Source organism: Triturus cristatus, chromosome 10, assembly GCF_964204655.1.
Source record: "Triturus cristatus chromosome 10, aTriCri1.1, whole genome shotgun sequence".
Taxonomy (NCBI): domain Eukaryota; kingdom Metazoa; phylum Chordata; class Amphibia; order Caudata; family Salamandridae; genus Triturus; species Triturus cristatus.
In genome coordinates, this window is record NC_140593.1 from 103,097,207 (window position 1) to 103,120,560 (window position 23,354).

Consider the following 23,354-nt stretch of genomic DNA (forward strand, 5'->3'; position numbering starts at 1 on the left):
TTGGCCACACATTTTTTAAGAGCAGGCAGTTTCCCACGGACCACTGCCCACTCTTCCAAAATGAAACTTCAAAGTTTTTTTTTTTTTTTTAAATGCATCCCGTTATCCTTTAAGGAAAACAAGCTGTGTTTGAAAGAAAAAAATTGCTTTATTAAAAAGCAATTACAGACATGGTGGTTTGCTGACCCCAGCAGGCCACTATCCCTGCAATGGCAGCGAATCGTAGTGGGTCACAAATTAAGACCTACTTCATTAATATTCATGAGGTAGGTCTATTTGCAACCCCCTACGATTTGCTAATAAAACTCAAAAAAGTTTTATACTTAAGGAATAGTGATTTCCTAATTGCGATTCACAAAACAAAATAGCAATTAGGTGGTCGCTTTTCCTAATTTCATACATCTAGCCCTAAGTGCTCAGTAGTAGCAGAAGGATACTTCAGTGGCCTCTTGGTACAGGGTATTAGCTCATGCTGGCAGAGGCTCTGTGTTTAAACCCAGTAACTCTCACTCCACAAAAACAGTCAGCTGACACAACCTTTTTTTTTTGCTCTACACTAAACTAGTGCACTTACCAGGGCAATGACCCTTCATGTACACAAAAAAACAGAACCAAAGCATAGAGGAGTTATGTTCAAAGCATGGTAAACACACTTAATTGCAGCTGATAGTATTAATAAACAAGATTAGTGAGGAAGAATGTGCAGCCTCAAGGTGTCACCAATAGCCAACAAGAATTTGTGGCTGAGGTGAAAGCACACAGCCTCATTTATTTATTTTAGAGTTTTATATAGTGCTAGCTAGGCCCAAATGTATCAGAGTGCTTTGCAAGTAGACAGCAAAGGACAATTTGTGATACAAGAGAGGATACGTGTAGGTCAAATGAAGGGCAGTATTCCTATGACATTCTACAAATACACTTTAAAATGTTTTTTGAAAAAAGTAAAAAATGGTGCCAATCTAAGCTCATATTGCCATATAACTATTTAAAACAGATTACAAAATGCTCATTAAATTATTAGCACCATGAACATATGTCAAAGTTCTGATTTGATACATTCAGATCAGTTTAGCTTTTATTCCAACACAGCAGCTATACATAAATACACATGTTGTAGTAGATTGATAGGCCGCCTTTCTCTTCATAAACATCTGATAAATATTTTTGGGGATGCCAAGAAGGTGTTTGAGCTTGTGCGCAGGAAATTTGTATTCAAGGTCCTGTATGTGATGGGTTTCCATTTCAGCTAATGATGAAATTGGCCTCTCTGAATGCAGGTGCTACAGCACCGTTGGTACTGAATGCTAGAGCAGTTCAAGTATTGGAGAAAATGTGTTGCACTGGACAGGTTTATCCTACGTCCCCTATACTTTTGCAATGTTTATTGAAAATTAGAAATCACATTTAGAACAAATTTAGCTACAAAATTAAAACTAAATGCGGGTGATTGACTGTCATTAGGTCTCGCCTGAGCCAGCACATGCGCTGCCCTGGCGAGACATTTAGTGAGTGGGCTTTCAAAAGTCTGACCACAGCTTTTGCGGTTGCATAGAGCTTGCGGTTACGCGCACAATGACGAGCAGAGGCGCCATCTGGCTTTCCTCTCTCGTAATTTTGCACGCACATCGCTCGCGATCACTTTCCCTTTTGCCGCGCGCACCACTCGCAGGCTCACCTCCTGCTCCCCCTCTCAGTTAACAGACCCTCCCCCGCCGCAGAGCGCGTCTCGTGGCCGCGCGTCTTTTGCAAACGTTTTTGGCTGTTTTTTGTTGCATGTCAATTTTAGGATCATCTTTTCTTAGGCAGACCCGCTTCATTGCACTTCTGCTCCAGCGCTGGCCCGTCTCTGCAGCAAGCAGTCAGCCTCTCTTGTTGCTGTGTCGCTAGATGGTGCCCATGGGCTCTAACTGCATAGGCTTCTGCTTGTTTGTTTTTGTTTTATCTGCATGTATCAGCATTGTTTTTTTCTCCAAGGTATAGGGGTGAGCCGACGCCGAGACTCGAACCAAGGTCCCCAGTTCCAAAGTCGGCGGCTCTGGCTGTTATGCCACATCCTCAACATAGTTATATCAAAGAGACAGTTTGAGAAAGTTTGCTTCATGCTCTGCTTCTCCCGACTCTTTTAAGGGGTGACAGTGATTAGGATAAAAAATAAAAGCGCCCGTACTGGTTAACACCTTAGTAACATGTATCATAGTCCTTTCCTGAATCGCCTCCTAATATTAATGACCGGGCTCCCATTTTTGGCTGAAGCAATACTTTTGTTCTCATTCCACTCCACGTTGTGTTTAAAACCAACTGGTGAGTGCACTTTAGTTTCGTTTTGGTTCGGCGAAATCTCTTTTTTCATATGCAAATCGCAGTGCGTGTGTGAGCCGCGCCATGGCAGCCCGTTCAGCAGCACATAGCAGAGAGACCGGCGCCCTTTGTTTATCTCACTGCAAAATGTCAAGCCGATCGCCTCCTGGACCCGGCCTACAATCGACAGGGCTAAGACAGACAGCTTGCCTCCAAACAATGGCCCTGTTATCACAGCCTCCTATCGTGCTCTCCCAGACCTCAGCCTCAACCCCTCTCCCTCTTTTTCACTCATTCCAGAGTCTCCCGCTCCTCCTTACTCCAGATACCCGATGGACTTTTTAAAACCAACTGGTGAGTGTACTATAGTTATATTTTTGATCGGCTTAACCTCTCTTTTCATCCATTCATGTTTGCCTCAGTATGGAAGTCTCTGCTAGAAACAATGAATGCGATTTCTCTGCTAGAAGAAATTAATGTGACTTCCCAAACTTTTTTTTTTATCATTGTTTTATTTTTAAAGGGTCTTGTTCAATTTTCGCTGCATTTTTATGGTGATTAATGTCCATTCAATGACACTAATGCACATATCGTCTGCATGACTTTCAAAACTTTTTTAACCATTTTTTTTTTACTTTTAAAGTGTCTTGTTAAATTTTCGCTGCAGTTTTGTGGGGAGTAATGCCCGTTCAAAGACACTAATGCATGCAGTGGTAGTTAATATTTTAGTTCTGTTTCGCAGTATATTGTACCCCTCTATTGCATGAATTAAGCGGCTTTTGGTGGGGGTGACAAGTTTACTCTCAGCCGGGGTGCTCTCTCACCTATGGAAGTGCCTGACATCTCTTCTTAGAACATTAAGCACCAGAAGAAAGATTTTAGCTCATTAATAGTTCAGAAGAAGCAAGTTCTGTGTCACACATACTCCACACCCGAGCGTTCTGTGTGCATGAAGTTTTTTTGTGTGTATTGTAGATATCCAGGACTGTGTGTGGGCATGACCTATGTGTGTGTGTGTGTCTACGTTTGCATGTGTTCATGTATTTGCCAATGACTGTGTGTGGTTTAGATAGTAGGTCCATTCTGTAACTCTTACATTAGGTGTACGGTGTACAGTCGTATCCAGATCGGTGCATGCCTGTGTAAGTTGTCCCTGTTTGGGTCTGTGAGTGTTTTGGTGCTATGTCTGTGTTCATCTGTCGACCTTTGGGATGTTGGCACTGTGGCAGTACCGTACAGCCCCATATCCACAGACACACCAGGGCTATGCTCTTAAACAGTGGGCTCCTTCTTCTCCAGTATGAATCATTTTGAAACTACGATGAGACCACAAATTATTGACGTCTGCTTTGGTAAAAATATAATGGACACACGCTCTTTATATAGTAGTCAAAAATGTAATTCGATAATTCCACAAATTTTTACAGGGAAAGGCCTTAAAATAACACATAATAATGACACTAAAAATAATAATGTTAGTATTCATGTTTCCACTACTAACAAAGGAGAGGAGTGAGGGAGAGGAGTTGGCCTAACGGCTAGGGCGGTGGACCTCGAAGCTGGGGAACCGGGTTCAAGTCATGGCAAGGACGCTCAACATCCTGTGATTCTGTGCAAATCACTTAATCTCCCTGTGTCTAACAAAAAAAAAATGAATGAGTCCTCAACTGTTGCTCGGGTAAAGTGCTCCGATACGCTCGGGTCAGGTTCGCGCTATATAAAACTCTGTAAAATAAATAACAATAATAGTGCTCTACAATTCCGTCACAAATGAAACAGTGTTTCATAAAACTATGGATTAATTTGACAGTTCCAAAAGCGATGGATGTGTTCCTTCTAATAAACATGTGCAGGGTGTGGTGGCCCCACTTTACTTAAGCCTTGGACACAGGATAAACACACGCAGACACTGTGGTGGTGGTCTTGGCCGGTAGTTCCGTGCGACCTCCGCCCGTTTATTTAAGCTCTCTGGCCACGCCTGGCCAGAGAGTGATACATTGTGAATAGGCCCTTCCGGGCCACGAGCATCTCTGTCCATGTAGCGGAAGACTAGACCGTTACACAGGGCTATTTAGCTAAGATGCTAGAGAATATACTGTACATGTGAGCACCCCCATGTAGTGAGACACAGACGGGCCCTTTATCCTCACATTGCCTGCTGAGCTTCCAGACAGCCCTGGCATTGAAGGATGGGCTTACCTCACCTACCTCCCCATCTCCACACACTTCTCTTTTGTTTACATTGAGCGTTTTCCTGAAGGCTGAACCCAGTCCATGCGCCTGCAATCATTTTTTCGGCTACTTTGCCATATCTAGTGTTATTGTTGCACAAGGCTCATGAGTCACTTGATGAATGTTATTGTGTATACAGCTGTTAATTTGTGAAACAACTGGCAGTTCGTAGACACTGCACTACCTGCAGTCTTTGTTGGACTCGGATATCTGATGTGTTTGAAATGCCTCACAGTGACAGTGCTGCTGGAGAGGTCTTGATGTCCCAGTGGTAGCAGGCCTGTACACTCGGAATCCATCTGCACGTGCTCCCCTTTAAATCATGTTAGGAGTTGGAGCAACACATTTAACCATTGTAAATATTTGTAGTTAAAGTGGCCTCTTCTGCACTGTGTCACATCATGTGTAAAGTGCTGAGAGGTCCCTCTTTTGCAGAAACTTTACTGATGCCTTTCAGTGGTGTATGGCCACAACACAGCCTATACATAAGTTTACCAGAGCAGGACATGTAGTGAGGGTGATCCAATGGGACTCAAACTCGCTATCTTGCTTGGAGTAATGAGAATGGTATAAAACAGGTATAAGAAGCAAAAGCTGTAAATTATGTGGGTATCCACTTCAAGATATAGTGCACATTCCACTTATATCTGTCCTGTTAAAACCAATGTTTAAGAGGAATAAAAAAAAAAGAACCGTTGCTATTAGCATAATATGTGCACCCCAGGAGCTTGTGTTTTTCCAGTTCTCTTCCTCAGGTGCTTCTCTCTCTCTGTGCTCCAAATGGTTCTCTCTGTGTTATCCTTGCTGAGTGTTGCGTTCTCCCTCCTACACCCGGTGCTTCCTGCTCCACCCATTCCTCCATTGCAAGCCTGCCTAAAAGTCCTTTTTTTAATGTTTACTTCTTTTATACTTAGCAAAAAAGCGCTTTCAAAGTCATTATTTTTTCTTCAAATTTTCAGATGTAATTAGGATAAGTAAATTAAAAACTCAGGTCATTTTAGAGGCATATATGCGTGATGACACATGCACAAACCCGTTCTCACACATGCGTTCACATACAAAATAACACGGCCACCTCTTAGGTCCTTTTGTTCAGCTTTTGCCAGTGCGCATCATCAGCCTCATAGGGCATGAACAAAAGGCATTGAGAGAGGCAACAGGTTTTAAAGGCAAGACCTGTTGGTCTTGCCAATGCTTGTTTATCTATGCAAGTAGGTAAAATATTGGCGATGTATGTCAGTCAATTGGTGTGTACATGACTTTGCTGGATTCAAAGTGAACGCTACTAAAACACATATTTTACTATTCAATACGAGTCCTTAAATGCTACAGAGCTTTTAAAGTTTTGAGCACTACAATCTCTACATATGCCATTTATTCATGCTGAAACCACTTGTGGAGAGATTGCACAGTTTTAGCTCCAAATCAAATAAGTTGCTGGTAGAAGTTTGGTATGGGTAAAATTGTTAATCAATTAATAAATGTGCAGCTAATTACATGGAAATATGACACATTTAACCTACAATGACAGATGGGCTGATCATATTTAATATCAACAGATTACCAGTGTGATAGGTAAGCATGCGTTTTATGGTACAGAGAACTCTAGATCACTAGCAATTATTATTCCTTCAAAGAATCCTCAATATGAGGGATTAGTGCAATACTTCCAAGAAATGACTCCAGCAACTTGGAAGGAAGCTTGTGAATATAATCTAGACACTTACAGATGGGCACATTTGACTAGAATGCAACTCTGTGCACAGAGAATGGTTAATATGTCCACAAACACTCACACAAATGTAGGCAAGAGTTCACGGATCAATGTCCTAGATGACAAGACCATAGTAATTGGATTCATGTGCTGTGGTCCTGCCCAGTACTTAAAAATTACAGGCATTAAAACTCTAAAACTGCTTAGGCACAGATTAAATCCCAATGATACATCAGCATTACTAGGTTGCTGTAGACACTTAGGGAATTTACCCCAAGGGGCACAGAGAGGGCGGACTTAAGCCATGCTGATTTCTAGGGTCAGTGATCACCAGTCACTTGAAAGCCAAATAGCACCTTGAATTTGAAATCTGGCAAAAAGTTTCTTAACATTTACCATCTGGAGAAAATCAATGCAAAGTGCGCCAGAGCAGTATAAGAAAAATCCATAAAATGTTGAGCTGGTGTGAAAATTATTTGCAAAGTCAAGATTTATCAAATATTTATTAAATGAACTTTAGGTATCATCAGGTTACATGATGGAATGATTACTAATATTTTTTTGAGAATAAAATTGCAGACATTATGTGAAGCCTTCCAGCAGGTGGGGATCAGCATGCAGGGACTAATCAAGGACATGCGGGTTTTGCTATGGGGGTAATTGAGAAGGGGAAATTCAGATAAAGGAATTTGAACAGATTTCCGATACTAAATTTAAGAATTTAGTTCGTTCCATCAAATCAGGTTAATTTTATGATGTGATGTCCCCTAAGGATTAGCTCTCATTAGCAGATATACTCTCAAAAGCCCTCTGCCCCATATGTAATGCATCTTTGACCCAGAGAGTAGTTCTCCGGAACTGGAAAAAAGCATGTGCAAGACCCCTTTTAAAGAAACAAACAGTTGATCCAAATATTCATAGTAACTACTGATCTATCTCACTCCTCCCGTTATCAGCGATGAATGCTGGGAAAACGTGTTCATTCTTTTCTAGTAATTTCTTTAGAGACCAACGAGCTACTAGACCCAGATCAATCAGGTTTCCATCCCATGCATGGGACAGAAACTGCACTGGTATCTGTCTTAGATGATCTAAGGATGTCAGTGGACAAGGGCAACTCTGCTGCCCTGGTATTATTAGACTTTTTGGAGGCCTTTGATACTGTTTCCGTAGGATACAAGCGAAGAGACTATTGGCAATTGGAGTGGAGGACACTGCGCTAGAATGGTGCGTGTCATATTTGAAGGGCAGAACTCAGGCAATTTTTCTTCCACCATATGGACCAGAACTCAACGCTGTAGCACAGGGAGTACCACAAGGGTAAGCACTATATCCAAGCAAATTGTATATATACTTGAGGCCTGTAGCAAAGCTGCTCCATGCAGAGGGGCTGTCTTTATGAATGACACTGACAAAAATAAGCTTATAATATCGGCTGACCCAAAGGTTCCATTCCCCGATGATAGTTTCCACCAATCGTTGAGGGGAGGTTACCAGCTGGCTAACATCGAATTCTTTCAAATTTAATGAAGATAAAACTGAGGTTGACTGTTGCTCAGCAAACAAGATTCCACGCCCGTTGCCGGGTGATTTCTGGCCTCCACAAATCAATTTTCCACAGTCAGCATCCTTGGAAGTTAGGAACCTCAGAGTCTTTTCTGACAGTGAGCTTTCTTTAACCTTGCATGTCAATAGGTTATCTTCCAGTGGCTTTGCTTTCGTAAAAAAGGGATCTATTACCATTTCGTCCTGCAGAACATAGAATTCTCTTTGTCGAGATTACTAATCTTAGCGAGCCAGATTATTGTGCTAGCCTTTTATTGGGTGCAGCACACATGCTGATTGGATGACTGGTTTGCATCCAAACTGCAGCTCATTGGCTAGCATTGGATCCCTCAAGAATGTCCTCGTTTTCTCAGGCACTTAAAAAGCTGCATTGGTTACTAGTCGAAAGAGTATGCTATTTCAATCACTCTGTAATGTTTATAAGGCTGCCCACATGATGCGTCCTGTCTACTTAAGAAATAAGGTCAGGAATCACCATCCAGGTCGCAGATTAAGATCGGGAGAAGGAGGTCTCCTGGACCAGGACAGAGTTTTAAGGGTCAAAAGAAGAGCGTTCTCGGTGCAGTCAACCTGCATGTGGAATTACTTACCAAGGGCACTGCGAAAATCACCTGATCTTGTCAGTTCAGGAAATCACTCAAAACTTGGCTTTTACTGGATAGTGGTAGGGTAGTGAATGACCGTCCGTATTGGGATGTTTAGCGCCAGGACCCCTTTTAGGCAATCGCAGAAATGTAATTATTATTAATCGATAGTCTTTAGGATAAGTGTTTTTATTATGGATGGTATAATGGATTTTTCACCCTTCTAAAATTTATACATTTACCAATATTAACTGTGCATTTTTCTTTATTTTTATACACGTGATGAGGTATTTAGTCACTGTAAATCTCAACAAATGGAAAACAACTTTGGCTAGACTCCAGGGCACCCGGAGAATCTAGTCGGATAGGAGCCACTGTCAAGCACATTGCGTTTGGTTAGGTGAATGTTTGCTAGACGATGAGGTTATTTATAGGGTCTAGTCCTCCATTAAGCATAATTGGTAGACTGGAGGATGATGAGGCATAAGGGTGCATGACGGGCGCTAGGAAAGGGGCCACTCACTTATTTTTTACCGTACGCGTATGGTAAGCATAATCGCCGATTTTTCGAAAAAAATAAATATTGACTTTTTGGCCTGGGGGGTTCTTTGGGGACACCTTCATCAAGGCTAGGTGGTTAGGAGCAGTCTAAACAGCTCCTTTATATGTTTTTTCCCTTTGTTTTTCCTCCCCCTCTCAGAGTGCGAGAGAGAAAATGGCAAATGGGCTGATATTGTTTAATATCAAGCCTTAAAACCCTCCATTGGTTACCAATAAGGAGTAGGGTCTCCTTTAAAATATGCTGCCTGACTCACAAAACCTTGAACAGCCAGGGTCCGATCTATCTAGCCAAGAAATTGGTTAAATATCAGTCTGGGCGCTCCCTCCGCTCATCAAACAAATACTTGTTGAGGATCCCCAAGGTCCGCACTGTAAAAAATGGGGACAGGTCCTTTTCTAAAACTGCACCGGAACTATGGAACTCACTGCTGCTACGACTTCTCCAGGAAACAAACCATAAACATTTTCAGAAAGATCTTAAAACATGGTTATTTTAATCTCTGTTTTCTCCCTTAATTTCCTGTGTTGGCAAAGCGCGATGAGACCTAAGGGTGAAATATGCGCTTAATAAATATCTACTACTGCTACTACTACTTTAAACCCAATACTCTCACTCCACAAGCATTTTATTTGCTCTACACTAAACTAGTGCACTTACCAGGGCAATGACCCCTCATGTACACAAAAAAACAGAACCAAAGCATAGAGGAGGTATGTTCAAAGCATGGTAAACACACATAATTGCAGCTGATAGTATAAATAAACAAGATTAGTGAGGAAGAATGTGTAGCCTCAAGGTGTCACCAATAGCCCACAAGAATTTGTGGCTGAGGTGAAAGCACACAGCCTCATTTATTTATTTTAGAGTCTTATATAGTGCTAGCTAGACCCAAATGTATCAGAGTGCTTTGCAAGTAGTGAGCAAAGGATAATTTGTGATACAAGAGAGGATACGTGTAGGTCAAATGAAGGGCAGTATTCCTATGACATTCTACAAATACACTTAAATATGTTTTTTGAAAAAAGTAAAAAATGGTGCCAATCTAAGCTCATATTGTCATTTAACTTTATTTAATACAGATTACAAAATGCTCAGTAAAATATTAGCACCATGAACATATGCCAAAGTTCTGATTTGATACATTCAGATCAGTTTAGCTTTTATTCTTACAAAGCAGGTATACGCAAATACACATGTTGTAGTAGATTGATAGGCCGTCTTTCTCTTCATAAACATCTGATGGTAAATATTTTTGGGGATGCCAAGAAGGTGTTTGAGCTTGTGCGCAGGAAATTTGTCTTCAAGGTCCTGTAAGTGATGGGTTTCCATTTCAGCTAATGATGAAATGTGCCTCTCTGTATGCAGGTGCTACAGCGCTGTTGGTACTGAATGCTAGAGCAGTTCAAGTATTGGAGAAAAAGTGTGGCACCGGACAGGGTTACCCTACGTCCCCTATACTTTTGCAATGTTTATTGGAAATTACCAATCACATTTAGAACAAATTTAGCTCCAAAATTGAAACTAAATGCGGATGATTGACTGTCATTTTTCTATGCAAGTAGGTAAAATATTGGCGATGTATGTCAGTCAGTTGGTGTGTACATGACTTTGGTAGGATTCAAAGTGAACGCTACTAAAACACACATTTTACTGTTCAATACGAGTCCTTAAATGCTACAGAGCTTTTTAAGTTTTGAGCACTACAATCTCTACATATGCCATTTATTCATGCTGAAACCACTTATGGAGAGATTTGCACAGTTTTAGCTCCAAATCAAATAAGTTGCTGGTAGAAGTTTGGTATGGGTAAAATTGTTAATCAATTAATGAATGTGCAGCTAATTACATAGGAATATGACACATTTAACCTACAATGACAAATGGGCTGATATTGTTTAATTTCAACAGGTTACCAGTGTGATAGGTAAGCATGCTTTTTATGGTACAGAGAACTCTAGATCACTAGCAATGATTATACTTTCAAAGAACCCTCAATATGAGGGATTAGTGCAATGGGTGAAATACTTCCAAGAAATGACTCCAGCAACTTGGAAGGAAGCTTGTGAATATAATCTAGACACTTACAGACGGCCACATTTTACTAGAATGCAACTCTGTGCACAGAGAATGGTTAATATGTCCACAAACACTCACACAAATGTAGGCAAGAGTTCACGGATCAATGTCCTAGATGACAAGACCATAGTAATTGGATTCATGTGCTGTGGTCCTGCCCAGTACTTAAAATTACAGGCATTAAAACTCTAAAACTGCTTAGGCACAGATTAAATCCCAATGATACATCAGCATTACTAGGTTGCTGTAGACACTTAGGGAATTTACCCCAAGGGGCACAGAGATGGTGGACTTAAGCCATGCTGATTTCTAGGGTCAGTGATCACCAGTCACTTGAAAGCCAAATAGCACCTTGAATTTGAAATCTGGCAAAAAGTTTCTTAACATTTACCATCTGGAGAAAATCAATGCAAAGTGCACCAGAGCAGTATAAGAAAAATCCATAAAATGTTGAGCTGGTGTGAAAATTATTTGCAACGTCAAGATTTATCAAATATTTATTAAATGAACTTTAGGTATCATTGAGAATAAAATTGCAGACATTATGTGAAGCCTTCCAGCAGGTGGGGATCAGCATGCAGGGACTGATCGAGGGGATGCGGGTTCAGCTACGGGGGTATTTGAGAAGGGGTAATTCAGATATAGGAATTTGAACAGATTTCCGATACTAAATTTAAGAATCTAGTTCATTCCATCAAATCAGGTTAATTTTGTGATGTGATGCCCCCTAAGGATTAGCTCTCATTAGCAGATATACTCTCAGAAGCCCTCTGCCCCATATGTAATGCATCTTTGACCCAGAGAGTAGTTCTCCGGAACTGGAAAAAAGCATGTGCAAGACCCCTTTTAAAGAAACAAACAGTTGATCCAAATATTCATAGTAACTACTGATCTATCTCACTCCTCCCGTTATCAGCGATGAATGCTGGGAAAACGTGTTCATTCTTTTCTAGTAATTTCTTTAGAGACCAACGAGCTACTAGACCCAGATCAATCAGGTTTCCATCCCATGCATGGGACAGAAACTGCACTGGTATCTGTCTTAGATGATCTAAGGATGTCAGTAGGCAAGGGCAACTCTGCTGCCCTGGTATTATTAGACTTTTTGGAGGCCTTTGATACTGTTTCCGTAGGATACTAGCGAAGAGACTATTGGCAATTGGAGTGGAGGACACTGCGATGGAATGGTGCATGTCATATTTGAAGGGCAGAACTCAGGCAATTTTTCTTCCACCATATGGACCAGAACTCAACGCTGTAGCACAGGGTGTACCACAAGGTAAGCACTAAATCCAAGCAAATTGTATATATACTTGAGGCCTTTAGCAAAGCTGCTCCATGCAGAAGGGCTGTCTTTATGAATGACACTGACAAAAATAAGCTTATAATATCGGCTGACCCAAAGGTTCCATTCCCCGATGATAGTTTCCACCAATCATTGAGGGAGGTTACCAGCTGGCTAACATCGAATTCTTTCAAATTTAATGAAGATAAAACTGAGGTTGTCTGTTGCTCAGCAAACAAGATTCCACGCCCGTTGCCGGGTGATTTCTGTCCTCCACAAATCAATTTTCCACAGTCAGCATCCTTGGAAGTTAGGAACCTGAGTCTTTTCTGACAGTGATCTTTCTTTAACCTTGCATGTCAATAGGTTATCTTCCAGTTGCTTTGCTCTCGTAAAAAAGGGATCTATTACCATTTCTTCCTGCAGAACATAGAATTCTCTTTGTCGAGATTACTAATCTTAGCGAGCCAGAGTATTGTGCTAGCCTTTTATTGGGTGCAGCACACATGCTGATTGGACGACTGGTTTGCATCCAAACTGCAGCTCATTGGCTAGCATTGGATCCCTCAAGAATGTCCTCGTTTTCTCAGGCACTTAAAAAGCTGCATTGGTTACTAGTCGAAAGAGTATTCCTTTTCAATCACTCTGTAATGTTTATAAGGCTGCCCACATGATGCGTCCTGTCTACTTAAGAAATAAGGTCAGGAATCACCATCCAGGTCGCAGATTAAGATCGGGAGAAGGACATCTCCTTGTCCAGGACAGATTTTCAAGGGTCAAAAGAAGAGCGTTCTCGGTGCAGTCCACCTGCATGTGGAATTACTTACCAAGGGCACTGCGAAAATCACCTGATCTTGTCAGTTCAGGAATTCACTCAAAACTTGGCTTTTACTGGATAGTGGTAGGGTAGTGAATGACCGTCCGTATTGGGATGTTTAGCGCCAGGATCTCTTTTAGGCATAGCTTTGTATATAATATTGGTTTTAAAGATGGCATGCCTGGCATGTGGAGAAAGTGAAGTTCAATCAAGGTGGTGAGTGATTAATGCTGGACTGATGATGAATGCTGTAGCACGTATGATGTCCTTGAGAGAGTACCAGTATTGTGCCAGTTGTACCAGTGTTTAACGGTCGCCATGGAGCAGCCATAGCCACCATCCAGAAGCAAGAGTACGAAGACTTGAACCGCAGGCCTGACAGTGCCTTCTGAGAGGAACACTTTCACTTTCTTTGGTACAGTGAACCGGAACGAGGCCATCTTAATGTTCTTGGCAAAGTGTTCCTTGATGGAGAGGTAAGTGTCCATGGTGAATTCAAGCGGCTTGGAGCTGGGTGCAAGTTGAGTTTTGACACCACCCAGGCTCCGGCCATTGAGCCCTGTTTGGGATAATTGTTGATGATGTTCTTGGTAAATAAGAGGGATTCTGTTTCTGTTTCATCAGGACATTTGGCCTCTCAATGAACAGGGAAGGATACTGCAAACGGATACAGAGATGTGGTACGTCAATGGCAATTCTCTTTATGCACTTATTTCCATGGATACAAAATAAGCCTGTGGCGATAAACATACTGGTCTGTATCTGATTTCATCTGTTTTTCCTCAGGATGTTTTTCATGCCTGGGCCGCTTGCATCCAACAGAAAAGGCACAACACTCATGCCAGAACAAATTCTGCTGTGAGGTCAGGTACAATCAATTTATGAATAGCTTCTCCTCTTAGATGGAGTACTGAAATCCCTTCCATCTTCGGTTGACTCGTTTTTCACTACGCCACTGGTGAGAGCACACATTCTGCCTTCTCTCTTCTTTTTCTTGTAGTTCACAATGTCACAGGAACCATTAAAGGAGGGAGGGGCAAACTCTCCTCAGCTCCTTTGTCTCCCTCTACTCTGCCAAACAAAGAAAGCAAGCAGAATCAGGGTGGACTACTTTCCACTGTTGACATTTGCAGTTGCTGAGGCGGCTGTGCACACACTTGTAACTGCCAGACACATACTGCAAGGGCTGTGAAAGGCACAAAGCTTCAAAGAATGGGGGCTTTCAGAGCCGGGGTGGTGTGCTCGATTCCACTGTGTCTCAAGGGAGGTTTTTTTTTTAATAGTATATTCTGCCCACAGGGGCACAATGTCTTTGCCCTTGAGCTCAGGCCTAAAACGCAGGAATGGCCTTAGGTTGCCGATCTAACCTAGCATGAAGGGGGGCTACATGTCTGTTATGCATGCCTCAACCAGTGTACAGTGCAACTTCTTTAAATGAACTACATATCAAGTTAAAAAAAAAGCCATCTTCCTCAGATTAAAATACTTACAAAGGTAAGCGCCGCGTTAGCAGTATATTTTCTTATATTTTGTGTAGTTAGACCTGGCACCTTTGGCATGTTTTTTTCCTTGTCTATTACCTTCTGGCCTCCTGTTTTTTGGACTGTGTGCTGCATTTCGTTTTTGCTGGTTTTAGAACTCTGGGAACTTTACCACAGCCGATCAGTGCTAAAGTGCCAGTGCTCCCTATGTAACTTGTGATTATGATTGATTATAGGCCTGGGCGAAATCCACGTTATACTCGCGGAGTGTGCGCAGTTTGTGCAACTACGCGCTACGCGAATGGCATGTAGCACAGTGCAAAAACGGGAGCGGGCATTTTTTGCTCGCTTGCGGTCCTCAACGTCAAGTTGGCGACCGCGAGCGAGCAAAATCAACATCACGGCGAGACTTTCCTCGTTCGCGATCGGCAACATCAAGTTGACGATCGCGAGCATGGAAAATAAACCTCCCGGTGAGATTCTCAAAGCGGGGAGGTCAGGTTTCTCATTGCGAGTGGTCGCGTATGCTCGCGACTGCTCGCAATGAGAAACTACCAGTCTGCGTTGAGAAAGCTGCAGCTTGAGTACAAATCTGCTAGAGCGGCAGAAAACGACCGCTTGCACTGTGCATGATGCCGTTTGCAATGATTTCACAGTGCGGACAAGCATCCGGCACTGCGCAATCATTGCGAACAGCATTTCCCTACCGCACTACGCAGTTCGCGTAGCTACGCGTAGCGCGACTACGCGAACTACGCCCAGGGTTAAATCAATGTCTGGCATATTTTATTTACTGGTAAGTCCCTAGTAAAGTGCACTATGTGCCAGGTCTTGTAAATCAAATGCTATTAGTGGGCCTGAAACAAAAGACACACAATTGATGGACGGAATGCAGAACAAATCAAAACATTCACCGCCAGTCAAGAGATCTGGGTTATATCCATCATTCTTTTGCTGATCATGCCACCCCAGCTCAGACCTGGCAATATGCAAATCAGTCTTGACCCTGTGCCTCATGGGAACAGTCCAGCCCAAACTGCCAAGCCAGGTTCTCCCTGGACTGGAAATAAGCATCCTAGGGCCGGTTTCAGGGTTTCACACTCATCAGTCAGGATAGCTTGAATACAGTGGCACAGTGAGCCTAGGACCCACGCCTGGGAATACCCGCCGCACTTGGGGCGAGAAACAAAAGACACACAATTGATGGACGGAATGCAGAACAAATCAAAACATTTACCCCCAGTCAAGAGATTTGGGCTAAATCCAGCATTCCTTTGCTCACCATGCCATTCCGGTTTGGACCCAGCCATGTGCAAATCAGTCTTGAACCTGCACCTAATGGGAACTGTCCAGCCAGAACTGCCAGGCTAGGTCCTCCCTGTACAAGAAACAAGCATTCCAGGTCTGGTTTCGCAGTTTCACCCCTCATCAGCCAGGATAGCTTGACTCCAGTGGCATGGAGAGCACAGGACCCATGTCTGGGCATACCCGTGAGCAAAAAAATGATGGATTTAGGCCCAGATCTCTGAACTGGGGTGAATGTATGACATTGTTCTGCATTCTGCCCTAAGTGCACCGGGTATGCCCAGACTTGGGTCCCGGGCTCACTGTGCCACTGGATTCAAGCTATCCTGGCTGATGAGGAGTGAAGCCCCGAAACAAGTCCCAGGAGAATATATGACGTTACAACGCGAACAAATACAACGCATGCTTTTACAACGCAACTTTTACAACGCAATTGACATTACATCGCAAGTTTTTACAACGCATACCATTACGACGCAAATATAGTATAATACATTAAATGATCCATTACAACACATACTACAACAACTCACACTTTTACAACGCGATATATATCATGTCTTTGCATAATAAACCCCTGGAGCAGGATGCAGGGAAAATAGGGGTTTTGGGTGGGGAAGTGTATTCATATACAAGTATAAAAATAATACTCGAGTATTAAAATAAATACTCGCATTCAAACGTAACAATATTTTAAATAAAAAAATATATAGAAAAAAATATATTTGTACAACAGATACTATTTTAGAACACAATATTTAATAACATTACTCATATATACAAATAATACTAGAGCATCAAAATTAATACTCAAGTACTTTTTCACACATAATTTTTATTATTTATATAATTTCACTACACATCACCAAAATATATAAAACACATATAAAATAAATATCAAACTAAAATAATAAAGAATACATAATAATATATATTTTAACATAACAAACATTTAAACAACTTTTCAAAAAGTAACCATATAAAAAAATAAACTTTAAGGGCCATATGTAGGTAATTTTTTATTACCGATTCATAAATACCGAATTCTACCGAATCGGTATTTATGAATCGGTAAGTTCTATGTAGGTAAACATTCGGTAATCATTACCGAATCGGTAATATTCGGTAATCATGAATCGGAATTTACCGAATCGGTAAATACCGAAGTGGTATTTACCGAATCGGTATTTACCGAATCGGTATTTACCGAATCGGGAATTCAAATACACATGACTTGATGAATCAGCCAATCCTGTGCAACCTAAACCCCACCCAACCAGGAAGTGGCCACACCCAGGCAGGTGCACACAATCAACAGACTCTGGAGAGGCTGGGAGTGCAGAGGAGAGGAACAGAGCAACTGCCTGATTCAGCCCTGGAAACTGCAACAATGGCCAGCCAGGACACAGAGAGGGATGGAGGGGAGAGGAAGAGAAAGCTGAAATTCAGCCAAAAGGAGCTGCAGGTACTGGTGGAGGAGGTTGTGAAGCAGCACCAGAAGCTTTTTGGCAAACAGTCACTGCAAGTGGCTGAGTCAGAGAAACGGAAGATCTGGCTTGGAATCCAGGCACAGGTGAATGCCATGGGAGTGACCCCCCGGGACATTGATGTCCTCAAGAAGCGGTGGTACGACATCCGTATCATCACGAAGAGGAAGGTGGCAGAATTGAAAAAAGAGGCCAGCCGGACAGGAGGTGGACGCAACAGGGCACCAGCCCTGACAGAACTGGAGGAGCTTGTGGAGACCACTATTGAGCCAGAAAGCATCGTGGGGATTGGGGACGCTGACAGCTCCGGCAGAGGCACCTCCAAACAAGGTAAGACGCTTGTACAGCAATGTGTCCCCCCCTACCCCTATCCCAACTCCCCAAATGTGCAATGAGAATCCCACTCCAGTACAGGTGTTAGTGCATGCTAGCAATGCATCATGGGAGATGTAGTCCCTGAAAGCCCAAACATGATACGATTAGCACAGATTAACAAGGCATGTAAAACACAGTAGCGAGAAGCAGCCAGAGGACATTGAGATACTGTTTAAAAAATGTATTGTCATGGCAGCAAATCTATGCTTCAGGTACACTTAGCTGATGTTGCATTTCTGTCCACAGGCAATACTGCGCACAGAACTGCCCATGACAAGGGAGAGAGGGCACGCCACAAACACAGCGCGGAGAAGGCCACCACCAGTTCTGGCCAGGGAACGGCACCACAGGCAGTCTCACCACCACAGCCAGCATCGTCACCCCAGCCAGCATCGCCACTCCAGCCAGCATCCCCACTCCTGCAGGTGTCACCACCATCTTCACCACCTGCATTGCACAGGTCGAGGAGGCGTGCTGCTGCCAGGTTGTATGTGACAGACTCATCCTCTGAAGACTCGAGGGGGGCGGAAACGTCCACTGTACCCCTGGATGTAACCCATGCCAGTGTGCCTTCCGACTCTGAGGGAGCACACACAGGTGGCAGACGGTGCCGCAGGGCTCGGCTGCAAAGTCCACCTCCCCTAGGGGTGGGCCATGGAGTCTACTCAGTGCTTGAGGCCACCATGGTGAAAATTCAACGCATACAGGCAAGGGCAATGGTGTCCGTACAGCGCCAAATGCGTGGCCTCAATCAGACATTTGTTAACATTGACAAGGGCATCAGCGCCATGGCAGGGGGAATGGCTGAGATGGCAGCGGGCATGCGGGACATGTCCCAGTCCATCATGCTGCTGTGCTCAAAGTATGATGAGGACAGGGCAGCACGGCGCAGGGGACATCAGAAAAAGGATCAGAACACAAGGGCAGTGAACCGGCTGGCAACTGCCACTTCGCTGCTCTGCAGGCGCTCTGTGGCGATGCAGGAGGGCCTTGCGCACTGCAGCACAGACGTGTCAAGGGGGATGGTGAGGGTCACGAGTGCACTAGAAGTGCTGCTCACCAGCCAGTCTGCCACAACTGGCGCTGTGGATGCTGGGGACAGCGAGGACACGACCAGCAGGAGCAGCATAACCCCCCCTGTCCCAGACACACGTCGGAGCAGCAGGCCGCAAGGTGGTGCCACTGGTCCCACAGCCAGTGAGGACGCACACTCAATGCCATCCCGCACTGGTGCGCGTGGGCGCAAACACTAATGCGTCACGAAAAACAAAGACAATATTGGGTGAAGTAACCCTTGACTGACATATGTTTATTACACAATGTTGATGGAACAGGTTTCCCTTTGTGTTGTGGCGTAGTGCTGCCTGATTAAACTACGTTATGGCATCCAACTACTGGCTGTGTCCCCTTACTCACTCAGAAATAGTTGCATGTGATCTCTGCCCGTCTCACTCTCCCATCTGTTGCTGTTGCCACTCCTGCTGCGTTGGCCTCTGGCTGTGCAGACTCATCATCATTGGCCTCAATATATGTCATTTCGACCTCTGTACCTCTCTTCGTGGCAAGGTTGTGCAGCATTGCACAAGTGGCAATTATCTTGCAGCAGAGGATGGGTGTGTACTGGCGTGCACCTCCGCTTTTATGGAGGCAGCGGAACCTGCTTTTCAATAGTCCGAACGTGCGCTCCACCACATTGCGTGTAGATTTGTGTGCCACATTATATCGTCTCTCACTCTGGGTTGATGGGTGTAGGTAGGGAGTGAGGATGAATGACCGCACCGCATATGCACTGTCTCCTAGGTGAGTAAAAGGGAACCATCAGTCACATGCCTCAATACACTATGATTTGCACTAAGTATTATGGAGCGTCACTGTTACTTACCTAGCAGGTATCCTTCTCCAAATTCTCCGGCAAGCAGTCGTGTGTAGATCCCACTGTTCTGGAAGATGTAGGAGTCGTGGGTGCTCCCAGGAAACTTCGCAACAATATCAGTGATGATGTTCCCTGCATCGCAGATTACCTGCACATTGATGGAGTGGGTGGACTTTCTGTTCCTGTAGATGTGCTCAGTGGCAGCTGGTGGGCAGATTGGAATGTGTGTGCCATCAATACAGCCAATGACATGGGGGAACTGTGCCATGTGATAAAAGTCAGTTTTAGTTTTCTGCAGTTCAGCCTGTGTGTTTGGGAAGCTGATGTAGTGGTGCATTCTCTGCATCATGGCATCCAGGAACTTCCTGAAGAAACGGGACAGGCAACTCTGGGATACACCGCCCACCGCAGCTATCACCCCCTGGTAACTGCCAGATGCGAGTAGATGTAGGCTGCAGAGAACCTGCACATGTGGTGGTATGGCATGCGCCCTTCTTGTTGGCTGGTCCAGGAGTGGGTGCAGGTCCCTTATCAGGTCCATGATGGTTTGTGGGTGTAGCCTGTACCTTTCATGTATCTCTGCGTCAGTCTGTTGAAAGAGTGTGATGCGCTGTCTGTAAATGCGTTCCTCCCGTCTCCAAATCCTCAGACCTGCTGCCTGTAGACGTAGGCGCCTTGCAATGACATACAGAGCGGCCATGTTGTCCACGCTGTTGCATTTTGGGATTGCTTATATGCACTGTTGATGCTTACCACCTGCTTTCAATCTGTGTTAATTACCGACTCTTAATTACCGAATTTCATGGATTTCTTAATTACCGAATTTACCCACATATCTTTTCCCGTTTTACCACTTCATATTTACCACTTCATATTTACCGATTAGGAAAATATGTATTCGGTAAATATGAATCGGTATTTTAGAATTCGGTAAATATGAATCGGTATTTACCGATTCATATTTACCGAAAACTGGTTTTTGGCCTCCTACATCTCACTTGACTAAATACCGGTCGGTAACGGGATATTTACAGAATTTCGGCCGTTACCGACCGGTATTTAGCTACCTACATATGGCCCTAATACTCTTAATTAAACAAATTAAAACAACAATTTATAAATCGTACAGTTTCAATTAACAAAAACACTATAACACACAAATAACATCAATAAAAAAAATCTGTTTTTAAATGCCAGCAAACAAAAGTTTTACAACTCTTTCAATGAAACTACTTTGACCCGGAAATAGCCTAAACGGATGTTATAACATACAAAAATAAAATGTTACTAAAAAGAACTATAACAAAATAATTATTTACATTCTCACACACCATTAAAAACAGAAAGAAAAATTATAGACAAAACATATTTTCCTTTCAAATTACGTTCAACTCAACCAAACGTATAAAAGAAGCCGACCACCATTAGAAAAATTCTAGTTACCTGATTACCAGAAACTGCACGCATGTTTATTTGCTGAGAACAACAAACTTTGGAGCGAGCCTTCTAAAACACGAAGTAAGTACAAACTATAGAAATGTTTAACTGCTTAACAATTTCTAAATAAGCAAACATACCAAATTAAAATATATATAATTTTTTTATTTTTATCAAAAAGATTTCAAAATAAGAACACACCTTAAAGATACACTATTTTGGACAATATATATAAAGTAAGTGACTAAAACTATATATTTTTTTCAACCGTTTTTAAATAAATGTATTGTAGTGGGTTTATAAAAATAATACTAAAAATAAAGTCTACCAAAATATGCTTGCTTAAATAAAGGTACAGGATAGTGGTATATTAAAAAAACTATTCCCAAAAATTCCCCTTGCCACACACATAAAGCTAAATAGGGAGGGGTTTAAAGTACTATTACAACTCCAAAAGGTATTTGCTTCAGGAAAGATTCAGTATAGTGCTATATGAAAATAACTATACCCACACCAAAAGCTGCTTACCTCAGAGAAAAAGCTGGATAGTGGTGGGGTTTAAATTACTATTCCCACTCCAAAGAATGCTTGCTTTTGGAAAGCTGCAGTATAGTGGTATGTCAAAATGACTGTTCCCACTCCAAATGGTGCTTGCCTCAGAGAAAAAGCTGGATAGTGGTGGAGTTTAAATCACTATTCCAACTCCAAAGGGTACTTGCTTCAGAAAAGGTGCAGGATAGTGGTATATAACAATAACTATTCCCGCTCCAAAGGATGCTTGCCTCAGATAAAAAGCTGGATAGTGGTGGGGTTTAAATTACTATTCCCACTCCAAAGGATGCTAAATTGAAAGAAAAAGCTGGATAGTAATGGGGTTTAAATTACTATTCCAACTCCAAATGGTGCTTGCTTCAGGAAAGGTGCAGGATAGTGGTATATGAAAATAACTATTCCCACTCCAAAGAGTGCTTCCCTCAGAGAAAAAGCTGGATAGTGGTGGGGTTAAAATTACTATTCCAACTCCATTACATACTTGCTTCAAGAAAAGTGCAGGATAGTGGTATGTTAAAATGAATATTCCCACTCAAAATGGTGCTTGCTTCAAAGAAAAAGCTGGATAGTGGTGGGGTTTAAATTACTATTCCAACTCCAAAGAGTGTTTGGTTCAGGAAAGGTGCAGGATGTGGTATATGAAAATAACTAGTCACACTCCAAAGGGTGCTTACCTCAGAGAAAAAGCTGGATAGTGGTGGGGTTTAAATTTATAGTCCAACTCCAAACAATGCTAACTTGTGAGAAAAAGCTGGTTAGTGGTGGGGTTAAAATTACTATTCCAACTCCAAAGGGTGCTTAACTCAGAGAAAAACATGAATAGTGGTGGGGTTTAAATCACTATTCCCACTCCAAAGTGTGCTAAATTGAAAGAAAAAGCTGGATAGTGGTGAGGTTTAAATTACTATTCCAACTCCAAAACATACTAGCTTCAGGAAAAGTGCAGGATAGTGGTATGTTAAAATAACTATTCCCACTCCAAAGGGTGCTTCCCTCAGAGAAAAAGCTGGATAGTGGTGGGGTTTAAATTACTATTCCCACTCCAAAGGGTGCTAAATTGAAAGAAAAAGCTGGATAGTGGTGGGGTTTAAATTACAATTCCAACTTCAAAACATAGAAAAAAGAAAAAATGTGTGGCTGACCAAGGTTCTGCACCTCAATTTCATCAATGAACAGTTAAATATAATGTCTGTGCAATCTCATCCGGAGTGTGCCACACTTATACTCCACTGGAAAACCAGATAGAAAAGTTCAGAATTAGGACGGTGCACCAGAATGGAGTCCGATATTCCCAGATGTACTCCAAAATATACTCTTTATTTTCGATTTAAAAGTTTGGACATCAGCCAACGCATATGTCCCGTTATCCGACTATCGGTGCGAACGTCAACATTGACGAGGATCTATAATTCTTATATTGCTACGCGAACCTGTTCGTGTCTTGTTGACATTATGTTGAGATACATGAAGAACCAAGTTCTCTAAAGAAGTCTGAGACATATATCAAATTACTATTCTTGAGGAACCCACGGGTTGTTGGATATCGTTTAAGTGACACCAGATAATGAAACCTTTGCCCTGACGAAGTTCCATTTGGAACGAAACGCGTTGGCTGATGTCCAAACTTTTAAATCGAAAATAAAGAATATATTTTGGAGTACATCTGGGAATATCGGACTTCATTTTCAACTTCAAAAATACATGCTTCAG

General features: G+C 42.6%; 1 protein-coding gene across 2 annotated transcripts in view; it reads right to left on the bottom strand.

Moving 5' to 3' along the window:
* The window catches only part of NEK10 (NIMA related kinase 10), a 1,348,206-nt gene that overhangs the window by 1,113,083 nt on the left and 211,769 nt on the right, over positions 1–23,354 (bottom strand). The gene's annotated exons all lie outside the window — the stretch shown is intronic.